The 5,937-nt window shown below is 40.5% G+C and overlaps 2 long non-coding RNA genes across 2 annotated transcripts; both read right to left on the bottom strand.

The window, feature by feature from the left end:
* Positions 1 to 1,042: 1,042 nt before the first annotated feature.
* LOC145062876 (uncharacterized) lies at positions 1,043 to 2,180 on the bottom strand. The gene is made up of 3 exons (XR_013687759.1): positions 1,843 to 2,180; positions 1,596 to 1,693; positions 1,043 to 1,474 (listed from the first exon to the last, which is right to left on the bottom strand). It is a non-coding gene; the product is annotated as an uncharacterized LOC145062876 (long non-coding RNA).
* Positions 2,181 to 4,430: 2,250 nt separating this feature from the next.
* On the bottom strand, positions 4,431 to 5,652 carry LOC145062818 (uncharacterized). The gene is made up of 4 exons (XR_013687731.1): positions 5,183 to 5,652; positions 4,858 to 4,984; positions 4,580 to 4,770; positions 4,431 to 4,480 (listed from the first exon to the last, which is right to left on the bottom strand). It is a non-coding gene; the product is annotated as an uncharacterized LOC145062818 (long non-coding RNA).
* Positions 5,653 to 5,937: the final 285 nt, after the last annotated feature.

Raw genomic sequence — 5,937 nt, 5'->3', positions numbered from 1 at the left:
AAGAGTTAAAGGAATGGATTCCATAAAGTTGGAAACTTTATGGATCCTTAAGGTCCATTTGAGGTTATATGTTTCAAATCTTGTGTTCTTTGGTGTACTTGGCCTCATGTGCAAGTTTGAGCACATTTTCTTCATTGTGTTTGACTTATTTTGGGGTGAGAAATGCATGTTCATAAAGCATATCTTTTTATGGTGTATTTTGTGTATGAATGTCCTATAGAAAGTTTGGTGGGGGTGTCTTGGTCGATTAAGTGCTTAATGGGTTAACTCGTGCCTCATAATGTTATTAAGGACTTAGGGTTAGAAGTTTTGGCCTATTGGGATGAATCAAGGGATAAAGTTTGAAACTTTATCCATTAAAACCTTGGAATGGACCAGAACTGAGATTTGGAGCTCTTGAAATCGGAAAAAAAAGGATTAAGTTCGTTTGAGCTGTTCAGACCAGTCCCCATTACATGGCGACTGGGGAGTCTTCGACTGTTTTGGAATTTAGTGCCCATGACGTGGAGGGCTGATGATTAACATTTTGACCTTGCTTTCGCCGTTGACTTTTTGACCAGTTTGACTTTTGATCAAACTTGAGAATAATTGAGCATTTGACTAAGGGCTTGTCTCAGTTTGGTTTTAGGAAGCTTGCACTACAAATAAAATGGCATTTAGTGGCACATAAAAAGTGCCACTAAAAACCGAAAAAGTGCCACTAAAAACACTCCTGGCAATCAGCGGCACAAAAAAAAGTGCCACTAAAAGAGCTGCCACTAAAGACCTTTAGTGACACTTTTTGGTTGTGCCGCTGCAACCTAATTGGGTTTTAGTGGCACTTTTCAATTACGTCACTAAAGATTTTGTAGGTTTTAGTGGCACTATTTTTATGCCACTATTTAACTAGAAAAATAATTATTTTTTTATGTTTTTAATGATATTTTTTTAAGAAAAAATTATATTAATAAACTAAATCAGTTTTTTTTTTTTTTTTTTTTTTTTTTAAATTTTAAATGAAATATAAAACAACAATAAGACAATTAAGATAATAAATGTAAAAGGCAACATCTTTACTTCAATTCAAACTTTTCCAATACCAATATTTTCAATAACTAATACACAAATGTCTTGAAAAAATAATAAGTCTGGATCGTGCTAGTACTCAAAACATAATGTTCCTATCTTCAAGATCACCATTGCTAGGAAAATCAAACAGATTGAGAGATTTTGTATCAAGTCTACTCTGGTGTCGCTGCTATTGCTCATGTCGTCGATAAAAGAGATGTCCCTAATACTCCCAATTCTTGTTGTGCCATTGCATCTCGGCACCTTCTTCCAGCATGAATTTCCCCCGGGCCTTTTCAGCACCAATCCAACCGTGGGTAGCAAAACTTATTTTCTTCCTTTCTCTTTCTTTTTGAACAGGAGGAACCTTCTCCTCTATCATGCTCTCCATACCACTACCAGGATCACTATTGTCCTCATTCGGTTTCTGCAAACAAAATATAGAATCATGACTCATGTTATACATACCATTAAAGTCATACTATGTATTTTATTAATGTATCCAATTATAACTGCTTTGAAAGGTTTATGATGAAGAAAACACAAACCATGATTTTACAGAAATGATTGCAGTCCCTTGTCATCATGGATAACCATTTTTTGCTGATTATTCGGTTTTTGTTGCACTCTTGATGGCTGATTTCACCTGCCAAAAAGTGTAAATAAAATAGTCAAGTACACTAACAAAAAAGGTGTGTCGGTGACTTGACTTGTAAGAGAAAAGACACAACCTCGTTTTGGTCCTATTTATTGTACAAAACCATGTACCCTTGCATGTTTTGAAAATTTTATTACCTTATTTTTCAGAGATGGGGTACGATAGGCTTCAAAGAGCAATTTTTCTTCTATAGTGGCTTTCATGGAGTTCAATTCACTCATTAGCTTTGATGCTAAAGATTCAATGTCATACATTTGTCTCTGTGAAAATGTAAGCACTCTCAGAACACCCTTGAACAGTGGTGCACCCTCAAAGTCTCATAGAAGTTTACTAGAGCAGCTTTAGCTACATAGTCAAGCAAAAGTTAACATAACAAGAGTTATAATGTGGTCCTTGATCATAAAAAATGAAAAAGGAACATAATCAGTTTCTCAACTGCAACATTAACGACAATCCGCCCATGATTCTGTCGGAGGTATGGTGTAACACCCAAGATTTTGAAAGCCAAGAAAGTAAAGGAAACCCTAAAATTAGGAGGGACTCGGCGAGTCCAAGGAAGGACTCGGCGAGTCGGAGCGGGATCCGGGTCGAGGAGTAAGTGACCAACTCGGCGAGTCGGCCAAGTGGACTCGGCGAGTCTGGTCTGTGCGAGGAAAACCCTAAATACGGGGCTTGGAGCCTATTTAAACGTCTCAATCTTCTTCATAGGGCTCCTTTACTGTCTCTCACACCCAGAACGCCGCACCATAAGCCCCCATTGTGATGATTCATGCTTTTGGCCATTTTTGAGTGATTTAGAAGAAGAAGAAGAAGTGGGAATCTTTGAAGCATCAAGGAGTGGCTTTGGATCTGAAGTTTGGGGAACATTTCAGAGCATTGGAAGGTATCAATTTGTTTCCCCTCCTTTAGATCTTCTTTGGTTATGAGTTTTGGGGCTTTTAGGCCATGTTTAAGATCAATCTTGAGCTTGAGGTCCAGATCTGAGGTTGCTACCTCAGATCCATGCTTGTTTTGGTTTGGAATCCCGTAAAGTATCAGCCATTGAGTGGATTATGGAGCTTCTTGGTCTTAAACCCTAGTTATTGGTGCATTTTGCCTAGATCTCCCTCTCTACACGTAAAGTTTGCAACTTTACGTGGGGAATAGGCTTGGGAAGGGTAGATCTACAGTTTGGAGTTCATGCATGACTCGGAAGTCCTCTACATGTAAGTGGATCTTATTGGACTCGGCGAGTCCTTCGAGTGGACTCGGCGAGTAGCTTGAAGATGAGGAGGAACTCGACGAGTGGGATGAACAGCTCATCGAGTCGGATGAAGATAGGCATGAACTCGGCGAGTTGGATGAACAACTCGGCGAGTTGGATGAAGATTGTCGTGTGCTCGGCGAGTCTGTTCTTAGACTCGGCGAGTCAGGTCGCGTGGTCCCAAACCCTTCGAGTTAAGTCTCGAGTCAGCGAGTCGAGCCAGGACTCAGTGAGTTGGACAAGACAGGAATCGGGAATCAGTAGACTCGGCGAGTCAGGGGCTGACTCGGCGAGTAGAGTCGCGAGTGGAAGGACTCTGGACTTATGAACTTGGCAAGTCAGTAGGGTGACTCGACGAGTAGGGTTGACCTGGAAGGTTGACTTTGACCAGGACGTTGACTTTGACCAGAGTTGACTTGGTTGACCTTTGAAGGTCAGTTAGATTAAGTGTTATGTTGATATTGGTAGCTCGGGGAGCTAGCGGAGCAGCAGTTCGGAGTCAGTGGTCAGGTAGCGGTCAAAGGGGGTTAGCAGCAGCAGTTCAGCAGTATCAGGTGAGTTTCCCTTTGTATGAATGGGTCTACGCCCACAATGTCGGCCCATGTAGTTATGAGTAGAAGACCTGGGGGTTAGCCCTAGGCACAGTATGCTAGTATGATATTCGGACGAGGTCCAATGATAGAGGGCGGGTGCCCAAGGAGTAGTTTATGTGATAGTTTATACTTGTTGTCTGTGTGATACTTGTATGTGCCTGGTAGGGAGGCGAGTGTGGGCAAGGTCCCGTAACTCACCAATAACAGAGTGTGGATGGTGTTCCACATCTCAGTAGCAGCAGAGCAGGGGCGAGGCCCAAGTTAGGAAAGGAGTGAGGGTGGGCTGGGCCCGTATCTCACTATTAGCAGGAGTATGGACGAGGTTCCATGACTCGTCAGTAGCAGGACACGGGCGGGGCCCAGAGATAGGCGAGGCCTTAGAGCAAGAGTTGTCAGTATATGTTTAGTTTATGTAATGTTATGTGATATGTTTATGTGATACTATATGTTAGTGGGCGAGGCCCTGTGACAGGCGAGGCCTAAGTGAAACAGATCTGTATCCGAGCGGGGCTCGAAGCCAGGCGGGGCCTGGAGCGGCGGGGCCGTTATAGCGGGCGAGGCCCAAAGTAGAGGGCGAGGCCCAGGATAGCGGGCGCGGCCCAGTATGTGAAGTATATGGTGTTGCATGGTATGTGGTAAGGTGGGGAACTCACTAAGCTTCGTGCTTACGGTTTTCAGTTTTGTTTTCAGGTACTTCCGGTAGCGGAGGGAGGAGCTCGGGGTGATCGCATGGCACACACCATAGATTAGTCAGCCTGGGAATGTTTACTCTGATAATAACCATGTGTTTTGAAAACTTAGACTCAGATTATGTTTTGGAATGATGCCTTTGGTTAAAGTAATGTTTTATTAAAAAGAAATTTTTGGTCTTGAATTTTGGGATGTTACATATGGAAGAGCCACATATGTAGGATAAACATTCCCCCAGAAATTGATATCCTGAAATTTAGCAGCAAGTGTACAATATCCATCAATAAAGAAGTTAGATAATATTCATTCATAAGAATAGATTTTCTATAAGTCGAGTTTGAGTTATACCAACAAAATAGGCAACACTGAAGCATCATTTGCTTCCTCGAAATAGAAGGTATTCCCTAAGCTAAAGTTGCAACTCACTTTAAAAGGAGCAGCACACAAACCAAAAGTATAACAAAAAGGTCAAATTGACCATTTCATAACTAACTCAAAAATTAAAGCAACCAACCCTCGCTTATTCTTTATTAGATAGCCTGAAATTATAAAAATTATTATATGAGATTAAGAACTGAAATGCATTTTTGGATTAATGTTTATAAAATTGGATTATGAGGTTTAACCTTTAGAGTTAAAGAGTAGACATAAAATAGTCTTCAAATACAAATAGGAGGGTGTGCATTCGATATTTGGAACTCAACTATTCTTGAGGCATGCTACAAACTCTGATGAACATGATTCACACAGCTCCTGTTTGAACAAACTTTAGTTACAATTAGAATTTAAAATGCTAAGTTATTGGTTTTAATTGTGCACAAGTAGCAAGAATATGAGGATCAACATACTTGTAACAACACTACTACAGAAACCATATATGATTAACCTCATTCTCGATGATAAAATCATTAGCATTTACTAATACTAGAATCTTATTAGAATATAAGTTACCTTGGGATTTAAGAGGCTCGGTTAAGCCTCTCATTTTTGGATTCCAATTCTACATGTCGATAAATTATATGCCTCATACACAATCTAGAATCTCCTTTAGTCCTCCTTAGTTCTCGGCACTAGGCAGTCAGTTCGATAAATCTGAAGCAATGCAGCTGTCATGTGACATGATAAATTGATGATTTTGGGGGAGTGTCTTGTGAAGTTGTGAAGAACAATGAACAACGGAAATCGAAATCGCCTAGCTCTCTCTCCAAATCAACAAATAGATTTTCTTATGAAATAAAAGAACGATGAAATCGCCTAGCTCTCTTGCCAACGACAGCGAGGTTGCGAAGACTGGGCAACAATAATTTGGATTTCGGCGTCAAGTTAATGGCGATGGAGATGGCAATTAGGGTTTAGGGAATCTGTGGGAGACGATGGGAGGTAATTTGATGGGTAAGGGTGATTAGGGATTTATAAAATAAAAGAATGGGGGAATTTTTTCATAGGAGGGAATAAAATATAGGTGCGGTTTGGAATTAAAATATAGGCGCGTTTTTGAAGTTTTTAGAGTAAATTTGTTCCCGCTAGCAACAAAAGAGAGGGTTTTCTAATTTTTGAGAAAAATTATAGTGGCACCAACGAAAGTGCCACTAAAAGTATGTTATAGTGGCACAAAATTAAAGTGCCACTAAAATTTTGTGCCACTAAATGTAAATTTATTTGTAGTGTTGGCTTGGCTGTTTTGTTGTTGAGGTAGTTGTTGGGCA

The sequence above is a fragment of the Lactuca serriola genome, chromosome 7 (genome assembly GCF_051521515.1).
Source record: "Lactuca serriola cultivar US96UC23 chromosome 7, Lser_US96UC23_V15, whole genome shotgun sequence".
Lineage (NCBI taxonomy): Eukaryota > Viridiplantae > Streptophyta > Magnoliopsida > Asterales > Asteraceae > Lactuca > Lactuca serriola.
The sequence above is the reverse complement of the archived record's forward strand: the minus strand, read 5'-3'. Positions and strand labels throughout refer to the sequence as shown.